Source organism: Bos grunniens, chromosome 5 (genome assembly GCF_055505025.1).
Source record: "Bos grunniens cultivar Pamir isolate PY7600 chromosome 5, Bosgru_T2T1.0, whole genome shotgun sequence".
Classification (NCBI taxonomy): Eukaryota; Metazoa; Chordata; class Mammalia; order Artiodactyla; family Bovidae; genus Bos; species Bos grunniens.
The window spans coordinates 13,831,138-13,844,072 of record NC_141169.1 but is presented as its reverse complement, the minus strand read 5'-3'; the positions used below and the strand labels follow the sequence as shown (position 1 = coordinate 13,844,072).

The 12,935-nt window shown below is 40.8% G+C and overlaps 1 long non-coding RNA gene across 18 annotated transcripts in view; it reads right to left on the bottom strand.

Moving 5' to 3' along the window:
- Positions 1 to 12,935, bottom strand: part of LOC147371336 (uncharacterized) — a 261,709-nt gene that overhangs the window by 119,056 nt on the left and 129,718 nt on the right. For 5 of the 18 annotated variants that reach the window (XR_015163482.1, XR_015163485.1, XR_015163484.1 and 2 more), the window contains exon 2: positions 2,608 to 2,820. The exons of the other annotated variants lie outside the window; for them this stretch is intronic. This is a non-coding gene — a long non-coding RNA (uncharacterized LOC147371336). The remainder of the gene's footprint in view (positions 1 to 2,607; positions 2,821 to 12,935) is intronic. 18 annotated transcript variants of the gene reach the window in all.

Below are 12,935 nucleotides of genomic sequence, written 5' to 3'. Positions count from 1 at the left end.
TTCCAAATAGGAAAAGGAGTCCGTCAAGGCTGTATATTGTCACCCTGCTTATTTAACTTCTATGCAGAGTACATCATGAGAAACGCTGGACTGGAAGAAACACAAGCTGGAATCAAGATTGCTGGGAGAAATATCAATCACCTCAGATATGCAGATGACACCACCCTTATGGCAGAAAGTGAAGAGGAACTCAAAAGCCTCTTGATGAAAGGGAAAGTGGAGAGTGAAAAAGTTGGCTTAAAGCTCAACATTCAGAAAACGAAGATCATGGCATCTGGTCCCATCACTTCATGGGAAATAGATGGGGAGACAGTGGAAACAGTGTCAGACTTTATTTTTCTGGGCTCCAAAATCACTGCAGATGGTGACCACAGCCATGAAATTAAAAGACGCTTACTCCTTGGAAGGAAAGTTATGACCAACCTAGATAGCACATTCAAAAGCAGAAACATTACTTTGCCAGCAAAATCCATCTAGTCAAGGCTATGGTTTTTCCTGTGGTCATGTATGGATGTGAGAGTTGGACTGTGGAGAAGGCTGAGTGCAGAAGAATGATGCTTTTGAACTGTGGTGTTGGAGAAGACTCTTGAGAGTCCCTTGGACTGCAAGGAGATCCAACCAGTCCATTCTGAAGGAGATCAGCCCTGGAATTTCTTTGGAAGGAATGATGCTAAAGCTGAAACTCCAGTACTTTGGCCACCTCATGCGAAGAGTTGACTCATTGGAAAAGACTCTGGTGCTGGGAGGGATTGGGGGCAGGAGGAGAAGGGGACGACAGAGGATGAGATAGCTGGATGTCATCGCTGACTCGATGGCCGTGAGTCTCAGTGAACTCCTGGAGTTGGTGATTGACAGGGAGGCCTGGCGTGCAGCGATTCATGGGGTAGCAAAGAGTCTGACACGACTGAGCAACTGAACTGAACTGAAACTGAATATAACATCTCATGACACAACTTTTCTTAAAAAATCCCTAGGATTTTTCCACTAAGCCCTTTTCTTTGTGTGCTGAGATGTAAATGGGAAACACAGGGCAGGAGAAGAGTGAGAGTTGATGGCATGGTCATTCGGCCGAGAAACAACTGGAGCTGAGGTGGCTGAAGTAGCTATCGTCTCTGTTCACATAATCCTGTGAAATGTGATCTGAAATTCCTCTTTAGTTTAGAACTGATACCTGATATTCAACAGTTGTGCATTGAAGCAACCTTTACCCAACTCCACACAGGCATACTCCAAAGAAGCTAAAATTTACAAACAACTGTAACATAAAAATCTCAGAATCGTACAATACCTCTCTGTGTACAGTTCACATGGGAGAAAAAAAAGTCAATTCCAAATTTCAGTAGACAGGGTTAAAACTTAAGAACTAAGTGTAATATACTATGCAAGTAAATCCTTAAGCAAATTTAACATAATTTGGATGGGTGAAATACATCTCAGAACAATTATCAGAAGTTTTCTATTAAATTTCATGGCCATTGACCCTTATTTACCTCTTTTCATTATTCCTGATAAAAGAGTGTTACTGTGAACACTACCATTTAGTGCACTTGATGTGAAATACAACATTAAAAATAATGCTATGTTTACAGTCAGTAAACACCAACTATAGAAGACAAGATTTCCTGCAGCACCAAATTCCCTCTCCTTGATTATCCAGCTCTCTATGTGGCTAAGAATAGAGATATCATCCCTAACACTTTCCACTAGGCCTCATTTATAAGAAACATTTTACATTCCTGCTATGTCCAGATGTCGTAAATACATATTTTTATGGATGTCTTCATCTCTATGTAGCTGCTGAGTTTATTTTGAAATCTACCACACTCAACATAGTAAAATGAAACACAGAACTATGGTTTGGCCAATTCCAGAGACTATACATAATGCCATGTATGTGATTCACATTAAATATTACATGAAAACTAATAAATGTATTGTGTGGCTACCATTTTGGTTTATGGTGGTATTAATTATATACAAAATTAGAAAATATCAAAGGAATCATAGATAGATAGCATCATGTCAATTGTTCAGTCATGTCTGACTTCTTGTGACCCCCTGGTCTGTAGCCTGCCAGACCACACTGTCCATGGAATTCTATACGTCCTAACGCGGACATGACCAAAAACCAAAATGGAAGAGTGTTCTCCGACAGGAAACTGAAACCCCAGTAATGCAAATACTTGAATACTGCCAGCAACCTAAAGTGGCTCTAAAGCAGATGTTTCCACAACCGATTCTCTAGCCTACATATGGATTGTAGTCTTCTGTGACTGAAGCAGGAGGCCCAGTTAAACTGTGCCCAGACTTCTGACATAAATCGTGGACAATACATGTGTGTTGTTTTTAGAAACTAAGTTTTTGGTGATTTGTCTTGTAGCAATAAATATCTAACACATTCACCATTAACACCATTATTCTTCTGGCTTTGGCAGGGTTTATCTTTCTAGATAAAGATTTTTCAGATCCATCTCTTTAGTGCAGTTCAGTCGCTCAGTTGTGTCTATTTGTGACCCCATGGACTGCAGCACACCAGGCTTGCCTGTCCATCACCAACTCCAAGAGCTTACTCAAACTCATGTCCATCGAGTCAGTGATGCCACTCACCATCCCATCCTCTGTCGTCCTCTTCTCCTTCCACCTTCAGTCTTTCCCAGCATCAGGGTCTTTTCCAATGAGTAAGTTCTTCGCATCAGGTGGTAAACGTATTGGAGCTTCAGCTTCAGCATCAGTCCTTCCGATGAATATTGAGGACTGATTTCCTTTAGACTTTCTGCCATACAAATGTAACTCCTTACTATTGCTTTCAGTTTAGACCAGCTTTCAGGGGGGAAAAAAGGCATGAACAAGTTATTTGCTACTAATAGTGGCAGGCACAAAGAAATGGCTTCCTAAATGCCTGATGACAGTATTTTTTTGTTCATATCACACCTGTTCTCCTATTAAGCAGTTCCCAAAGTTTATACAGTTTCCATTTACAAAAAGCAGGAAAAGTGAAGTCCTACAATGCCAAGTGTAATGACATAAAGCCAAATGGATATTCCTGCTCCAGCACACCTAGAAGTCGCACACCTGTAAGCAGCAGCCACTTATATACACTCAACAAAGAGAAACCCCCAGTGAAGTCCTCATATTGATTTTATCATTATACTTAAGGGCCTATCACTGTGATGCCACCTCTTAGGTAGAGGAAGAGGTCATTTTCTAAAATCAAAGCCTTCAGTGAAAGCCATATGTAGGTAACCATTACCCTGGGGGAAAAGACTTAATACCCATGACTTAACAATATACATATTTTATGTGTGTGCTCTTATCAAATAATTGTTCTACACACTAAAATTTGATAAAGTTTAAGGAGATCAGTCCTGGGTGTTCATTGGAAGGACTGATGTTGAAGCTGAAACTCTAATACTTTGGCCACCTGATGCAAAGAGCTGACTCATTTGAAAAAACCCTGATGCTGGGAAAGACTGAAGATGGGAGGAGAAGGGGACGACAGAGGATGAGGTGGTTGGATGGCATCAGTGACTCAATGGACATGGGCTTAGGTGGACTCCAGGAGTTGGTGATGGACAGGGAGGCCTGGCATGCTGCAGTTCATGGGGTCACAAACAGTTGGACACGACTGAGTGACTGAACTGAACTGAAACTAGCGTAAGAAGAAAATCTAGGTAGAGCAGCTAGAAACTCAGTTTTGACTTATGTATTGATCACGTTCCTAGTAGCAAATGAATAAGAGGCAGATTGACAACTATGAAATATCCCTGCTTGTCTTACTTTATTTTCAATGTTAAACCTCTAAAATGTAATCTATTCATTTGCTATGATTTTATGAAATAGTGTATTCACATACTGGAGAGTGTACTCAGTTACTAAGACAGCATGAAATGAAATGAATTAATGACAGACAGAGTTCTTATGATGATGTTATTATAGTGTTGAGCTTTAAAGAAACCCTGGACAGAAGGCAGTGTATTCCCTGCCTATTGTTCACATATTCCCTAGACTTCTCATCACATGACTAAAAAGTTAATAGGAAATGCAAATTCTAAGCCTGAGACCACAATTGTCATTATAAATAAAACAAATTTTTCCATGACCAAACACTCCCAGGAGATAAATCCAAGGGCTTTGTAATCTAGACCAATGGGAAGATATGTAATATAAAGAATATGTGCTGGACTACATGAAAAAAATCTAGGTCAAAGATCTAAAAATCTTCTGAATTCTGAACCCCACCTGAGCCCAAAGACTTCAGATAAGGAATGACATATGCTTGCTATTTAGGCTCCTCTGTCCATGAGATTCCCCAGGCAAAAATACTAGAGTGGGCTGTCATTACCTTCTGCAGGGGATCTTCCCAACCCAGGGATCAAACCCAGTTCTCCAGCACTGCAGGCAGACTCTTTACCAACTGAGCCACCAAGGAAGCCCAGTAAATTATACAAGTGCATATTTAAAAGAACATAGGATTAGATTGATGAACTTACTCTTCGCATAAATTAAAATAATTCAATATTAGCACCTTCTATATGGTTCAACTTAGTTCTTCCTCATTCCTCATACTTTCAATGACTGGTGTAACAGGATATTAAAATGTGCTTGGTTCTCAGGTTTAACTGAAGTTCCAATAATGATTTGGGGTCAGACTTACCTAACCACCCACCCAAAGGGGATCTGGCATGCTGCTGCTGCTGCTGCTGCTAAGTCGCTTCAGTCGTGCCCAACTCTGTGCGACCCCAGCTCACCAGGCTCCCCCGTCCCTGGGATTCTCCAGGCAAGAACACTGGAATGGGTTGCCATTTCCTTCTCCAATGCATGAAAGTGAAAAGTGAAAGTGAAGTCGCTCAGTCGTGTCCGACTCTTAGCAACCCCATTGACTGCAGCCTACCAGGCCACGGTCCTTGGGATCCCTGATCCAGATCAAAGATATTTATAAAAGATGAGAGAAGGGAGGGCTGCTTAAAAGTCATGAAATCCTACTTCTAATTCCTAGTGTTATCTCCTCCTAGTAAGAGGAGATGGGGCTTCAATTCCCTTACCTAGGAAAATTGTTTTTGAAGTATGTTTGCTGAAATTGTTCGATACAGAGAGAGCTGGTACTTGGTTCAAGTTTGAGAAATCTAAACTGTAAGTGGGATCTGACTCCTGCCTATGAGAAATGTGCTCCATGTTTGCTTAGATGATGAAGCCAGGAGAGTGCGACTATGGAAGGATTCACTTGCACTTCAGAGTGTGATAGGCTATGAGATCCAAAAGAAGTGCTTCCTACAGACCAGTGAAGGCCACAGCAGGAAAGACCCTATAAGACTGTCTGGAGGAAGCAGAGACCTCTGGAGAAAGAGTCTCGAGTTATAGCAGCAGATGCTCAGAGCCTAAAAATGGCAGTTAAGGGACCTTTCTCAAGAGAGATGCTTCCTCCACAGAAAAGGGGGACCAGGAACAAACCTGGGCGGAACCCAGAACAATATCCCATTGTCCACGTCATAGTGCAGGACCAAGCTTATTATCAGATCACAGCAACTGAAAGTTGTTCTTGTTCTGGCCCCTGACTAAACCTTCCTTCCCCTTATTGAGGTCAAAATAGCAACTGTAAGGAGAAACCCATCTGACTGACCATCACTCTGCCCTTTTTTCTGATAATTTCCAGTCTGAAACAGACCGTTTCAACTGGGGGGTTGAGGGGGAGAAAAGATTTAATGAATGCAAATTCAGTGTTTAATTATAGACACTGAACATTCTAATTTGAGTTGAGATTAAATGCAATTTAAAGGACTAAGGTCTTCACAGCAGGATCCTCTATGACCCACCTCCCAGAATATTGGAAATAAAAGCAAAAATAAACAAATGGGACCTAATTAAACTTAAAAGCTTCTGCACAACAAAGGAAACTATTAGCAAGGTGAAAAGGCAGCCTTCAGAATGGGAGAAAATAATAGCAAATGAAGCAACTGACAAACAACTAATCTCAAAAATATACAAGCAACTCCTACAGCTCAACTCCAGAAAAATAAATGACCCAATCAAAAAATGGGCCAAAGACCTAAATAGACATTTCTCCAAAGAAGACATACAGATGGCTAACAAACACATGAAAAGATGCTCAACATCACTCATTATCAGAGAAATGCAAATCAAATCCACAATTAGGTACCATTCATGCCAGTCAGAATGGCTGCCATCCAAAAGTCTATAAGCAATAAATGCTGGAGAGGGTGTGGAGAAAAGGGAACCCTCTTACACTGCTGGTGGGAATGCAAACTAGTACAGCCACTATGGAGAACAGTGTGGAGATTCCTTAAAAAACTGGAAATAGAACTGCCTTATGATCCAGCAATCCCACTGCTGGGCATACACACTGAGGAAACCAGAAGGGAAAGAGACACGTGTACCCCAATGTTCATCGCAGCACTGTTTATAATAGCCAGGACATGGAAGCAACCTAGATGTCCATCAGCAGATGAATGGATAAGGAAGCTGTGGTACATATACACAATGGAGTATTACTCAGCCATTAAAAAGAATACATTTGAATCAGTTCTAATGAGGTGGATGAAACTGGAGCCTATTATACAGAGTGAAGTAAGCCAGAAAGAAAAACACCAATACAGTATACTAACGCATATATATGGAATTTAGAAAGATGGTAACAATAACCCTGTATACGAGACAGCAAAAGAGACACTGATGTATAGATCAGTCTTATGGACTTTGTGGGAGAGGGAGAGGGTGGGGAGATTTGGGAGAATGGCATTGAAACATGTATAATATCATGTATGAAATGAGTCGCCAGTCCAGGTTCGATGCACGATACTGGATGCTTGGGGCTGGTGCACTGGGACGACCCAGAGGGAGGGTATGGGGAGGGAGGAGGGAGGAGGGTTCAGGATGGGGAACACAGGTATACCTGTGGCAGATTCATTTCGATATTTGGCAAAACTAATACAATATTGTAAAGTTTAAAAATAAAATTAAAAAAATAATAATAAAGGACTAAGGTCTAAGCTGAAAACTCCAAGATTTAATGGAGTTTTCATCCACAAGAAGGGAAGATTAGTGTACTGAGAAAAGCCTACAGGGATGGGAGAAATAATTCATCATTTGATGTCCTGATTATATCATGAGGTGTGTTTCTTAAACATACTGATTTATATTTATAAAGAAAGACATAAAATGAAAAATAGTAACTCTGTGTGTGTGTGCTCAGTTGTGTCTGACTCTCTGTGATCCCCTGGTCTTAGTCTAGCAGGCTCCTCTGTCCATGGAATTTCCAGGCACGAATACTAGAGTGGGTTGCCATTTCCTGCTCTTTCTGACCCAGACATAGAACTCACCATCTCTTGTGCCTCCTGCATTGGCAGGCAGATTCTTTACCACTGTGCTGCCTAGGGAGCCCCATAATAACTCCATCATGGACTAATCCCATGAATATATAGAAAAACTTTGATTTTTGCCAAATAACATTTCCCTGCGCATAAAGAACTAAAAGTACACACAGAACATTTTCTGTGAAAGCAAGAGAAACTCCAAGAAATGCCACATTAATATTATTTTTAAAATTATGATTAGTAGGAGACATATGCATAATTACAAATATCAACCTTAATTCCATAACTACTTTAAATATGAAATTATCATAAAATATCAATCATGCAGTCCATGGAGTCGCAAAGAGATGGACACAACTGAGCAACTGAACTGATCAATCATGAGTCAAATGTTTTAATGTGTCTTTTAAAAAGATTTAGGAAGGCTTTGTATCAAAAAATAAACACAAAGTAATTCAGACTAGAAATTTATTTCCTATTAAGCTATAAACATCTATGAGAAACATAACATATATTTCAAGCCCACAGCTTTAGGATTTTTATCTTATATTTATCTGCACTCAGAGGTACTGTGTTTATGTATATAATCTTCTCAACTAATGTCTCACTTTCATTATTTCATTTTACACATACTCAGAATACCTACTTACATTTCAGATGTTCAAGGGTAGGTAAGTAATAATAAACTAGACATAAATGTCTAGACTGTTCTCAGGAAGCTTTGCACAATTAATAACAAACATGGCACATGTCACAAAATGGCAGGAAGCATCAGAGCACTTCAAGGAGTGATGTGTAGTTCTACAGGGGAGCAAGTGAGGGTACAGTGAAGCTCATTATTTTTGTGCAAAGTTAGAAATGTAGTCATGGCACTGTGTTCATACGCTCTTAACATGACAATCAAAACATAATAAACTGTGGTACTGATAAAAAATAAAGTATATATGGGACTAAATGGGCCTCTTGATGAAGGTGAAAGAGGAAAGTGAAAAAGCTGGCTTATAACTCAACATTTGAAAAACTAAGATCATGGCATCTGGCCCCAACACTTCAGGGCAAATAGATGGGGGAAAAAAATGGAAACAGTGACAGACTTTATTTTCTTGAGCTCCGAAATCACTGTGGACAGTCACTGAAGCCATAAAATTAAAAAATGCTTGCTCCTTGGAAGAAAAGCTATGACAAGCCTAGACAGCACATTAAAAAGCAGAGACATTGCTTTGTAGACAAAGCTCCGTGTAGTCAGAGCTATGGTTTTTCCAGTAGTCATGTATGGATGTGAGAGGTGGACCATAAAGAAGGCTGAGCACTGAAGAATTGATGCTTTTGAACTGTGGTGTTGGAGAAGACTCTTGAGAGTCCCATGGGCAGCAAGGAGATCAAACCAGTCAATCTTAAAGGAAATCAAGCTGAATATTCCTTGGAAGGACAGACGCTGAAGCTCCAATACTTTGGCCACCTGATACAAAGAGCTGACTCATTGGAAAAGACCCGATGCCTGGAAAGATTGAAGGCAGGAGGAGAAAGGGGCACAGGGGATGAGATGGTTGGAGGGCATCACTGACTCGATGGACATGAGTTTGAGTGAACTCAGGGAGATATTGAAGAAGAGAGTCCATGGGGTCACAAAGAGTTAGATGCGACTAAGGGACTGAACAACAACAAATGAATGGGTTCAAGTCTATTTTGGGGATTATTTTCAAAATACGTTTTCGAAGGTAGCTCTCTCTTATGTATCCTGTGTTGGCAGGCAGATTCTTTACCACTAGCGCCACCCGGGAGGCACCAAAGCTAGCTCTGTGTGCTGTGCTGTGCTTAGTCACTCAGCTGTGTCTGATTCTTTGTGACTGTAGCTTGCCAGGCACCTCTGTCCATGGGGATTTTCCAGGCAGGAATTCTGGAGAGGGTTTTTATGCCCTCCTCCGAGGGATCTTCCGAACCCAGGGATTGAATCCAGGTCTCCTGCCCTGCAGGAGGATTCTTACCATGTGAGCTACAAGAGAAGGTTCAAAAGAAATACAGTTGACCCTTCAACAACATGGGTTGTAGAGGCTTCCCTGCTGGCTCAGTGGTAAAGAATCCATCTGCCAATGCAGGAGACATGAGTTTGATCCCTGATCCAGGAAGATCCCACGTTCTGAGTAGCAACTAAACTGCGTGCCATAACTACTGAGCCTGTGCTCTGGAGCCCAGTAGCCACAACTACTGAGGTCATGAGCCACAACTGCTGAAGCCCAAACACCCTAGAGCCTGCGGTCCACAACAAGAGAAGCCACAGCAACGAGAAACTAGGGCACCGCAACTAGAGACTAGCCTGCGCTTACCTTAACTAGAGAAAGCCCAGGCAGCAAGACCCAGCACAGCCAAAATAATAAAATAAACTTCAAAAACTTAAAAACAGATGGGCTGTGTAACTACTCAGATCTACTTAGAATTGAATTTTTTTCAGCTGTAAATACTACAGTACCACATGATCCACAGTTGTTTGAATCCATGGATGTGGAACCGTTTCATGGGAGGAACATGTATAAGGAGGGCCAATTCTATGTTATATTCAAATTCTCAACACCAGGGAGGTCAGACCCTAACGGCTACTTTGTGCAAGGGTCAACTGTATTCATCCTGTGTGATGTCACAGAAATTTTACTAGGAGAAACATATGCCTTTATCTCACAATAGTTCATCCAGACTATTATCCTCATTGCTGATCCAACTTCTCCAGATGCTTCTGTATTATTTTTGTTTTGTTTTTTCCTTAAATCGCCTAAACATATGACTATGATCAGCAGTTGTTTTTTTTTTTTTTCAACCGTCCATCTCAGTGACAGAATTAGAAGATAAATAAAAAACTGAATACCAAATATGAATCCACTCAAAATATCTCAAAGGAGTCATATTTTTACAGGGGACCCCCAGGCACATGGGAAGCTAATTTTGGATTTGAAAATACTACTTCAGAAAAGCAATAATGTTTATTTGGAAGAAAATTTAAATGAAAAGAACAATGGGTTGGGTGGAGAACAAAACAATGTACTATAAAAATAAGCATCAAAGAAAAAAGTAAAAATATGCCGTGTGGAAAAACAGATTTCCCCAATGCATCGTGAAAAGTAACAAATACTACTAAACCATACTGAGGAAGAGACATTTCGTCATAGTGATTTTCTACAGATGTCGGCTGTGGCAGGCCACTAATTTATGTTTAGAGCAATAAATAAGCATAGGTTTAGTTGAAGAAGTTTTAGGTTTGATGCTTTAAGCTTTCTTGGAAGGGTCACTGGAGTTATTTTATATGCATAAAGAATACTTATAAACTACATATTCTGAGTAATCTTGTTATAGGAGGCAGTAATAATCTGTAAAAGATGCATTTATCACTATGGTAATAAAAACAATCAACCTCAGTCTTTCTTCTCTTCCTTTCTTACCCTGTACTCAATCAGTAGTTATTCATTTTCCTGTTTCTATTCATGGTACCACGATTTTCCTGCCTCCCAATGTGGAAAGCAGCTATTAGGATCACAACTTTGGAATCAGACAGCCCCCTGAGGCCAAGCTCTCACTCTAGCCGTTTAACCTTGAGCCAGCTGCTTAACCCCTCTGATTCCCATTTCTTCTGTCTACCTGATAGAGATCACAGCATCTTGCTCACTCCATTTTTGTCAAGATCACAATACATGCAAACATTCATGATGTGCGCTGGTATCCCTATCACCATGGTTATCCACCTTCCTCAGCATCATGCTGACATCTATCCTTCCGTCCCCTTTCCTGTTTTCTTCATTCCAACACTGAGCCTCTGACATTCACTTTCTATTGTCTCTAACTACATCTCCCAGTGTTCTGTTTTCTTGGTTGCAAACCCATGTTCTACCCTCCTCATAAATGAAACCAAAGCAAAAAGAACATTCCTCTTTTGTACACCTGGTTTTTGCTATAAAAACATTCCCCTTCCCTCCCTTTGCAAGGCCTGCACAAATGTTAACATGCCAGCTGCACGAAATCACAGGCTAATAGGCTATCGAGCCTAAAATGTTTTCAGATGGGACAACTAGAATTCCCACCCATTCTATCTGGTAAGCAGAGTCTTGTTTTTTCTGAACAAGATAACTCTCCAAACCAAGACATTTAACCTCTGTCAGTATCTTTCATCAGGAGTTCACCAGACCTTCCCTCACAGAAGCCCTGCTGCTCATTGTAAAGAAGACAACCTGAGCAAAGAAAAAGGGAGCATCTCCTTTTCCATCGATATTACAATTTCAATATGTATGCTGAAAGCTCCTTGCACTTCCTTAACGCAAGCTCCTTGGAGGACGAAAGGTTATGTTGTGCTTTGCTTTTTTTCCTTCCCTTTCTTTCCTTTTCCCTCCCCTCTCAGCCTCTTCCTCTTCTTCCCTCCCTCTTGACCTCTACTTATTCTTTCTTTCCCCCGTTCTTCCTCTCCCTCTTCATTATACCTGGATGCCTAACGTTTTTTCATATTATCCTAGGTATGTGTGAGTACATCAAGGTGCATCTGGCTTGAGCAATACTGTGTCAATTGCCAGCACAGCATCTAGAATCTCCTGTTCTACATGAAAGTGACAGTGAAGTTGCTCAGTCATGTCCAACTCTTTGTGACCCCATGAACTGTAGTCTACCAGGCTCCTCCGTCCATGGGATTTTCCAGGCAAGAATACTGGAGCGGGTTGCCATTTCCTTCTCCAGGGGATCTTTCTGACCCAGGGATCGAACCCCCGTCTCCCACATTGCAGGCAGACGCTTTACCCTCTGAGCCACCAGGGAAACACACAATGTTCTACATGGATGACATAAAATAGTGCAAGGCATAAATATTCAGCCACGTTGGATAAATGGAATTTAACTCTATTTTATTTCTGCCTTAACTGTCTTAGAAGGACAAAACCCATTCTAAGAAAAAAGAAAGTATAAAGGGCATGGCCAGCTCATATGTTTTAGAATAATATGAAAATATACTGCCTCACTTCTAGACAGAGAATAATGCCTACACATTAAAGGCCCCTGGGCTCCATTGAAACCCAGGGGAGGCCTAGGAGGAAGAGTACCACAGATATAGATGATGTAATAAACCCGTGCATGCTGCTTCCTCATACTTATCTATGGCAAAATGTCAATGTCACTTTAGAATATGATTGTGGTCTGCTGAATATAGTCTACTGGGAATCGTGTTGTTCCTGCTTTGCATAATACACTTTTCCATGTGCCATCACTTCGATCATCTCAAGGATAATCCCAGGCAACCAAGGGGACCACTAGATTGTACAAACATTTGAGTACCTGTGAAACACCATTCAGCTCCATTCTTCTTCCATACCTTCCTTCACCCTACCTATTATCTCTCTCTTCTTAATCGTAAGTGCTTCCCCCTGTCTGGGATCATTTCCATCAAATAGACACTCCAAAATATCTCCCATCTCAACACAAAAGAAAAACCCTCCTATGATGTTTGACTCTCCTTCAGAAAACATCATATGTCTGTGCTCCTCTTTTAGTAAAAAATATGTAAAATGTTTTTAATCATCTCTGTTCTCTCATTCTCTCTAGTCCAATCAGGTTTCATCTTTGCTAGCCACTGAAACAACAGTT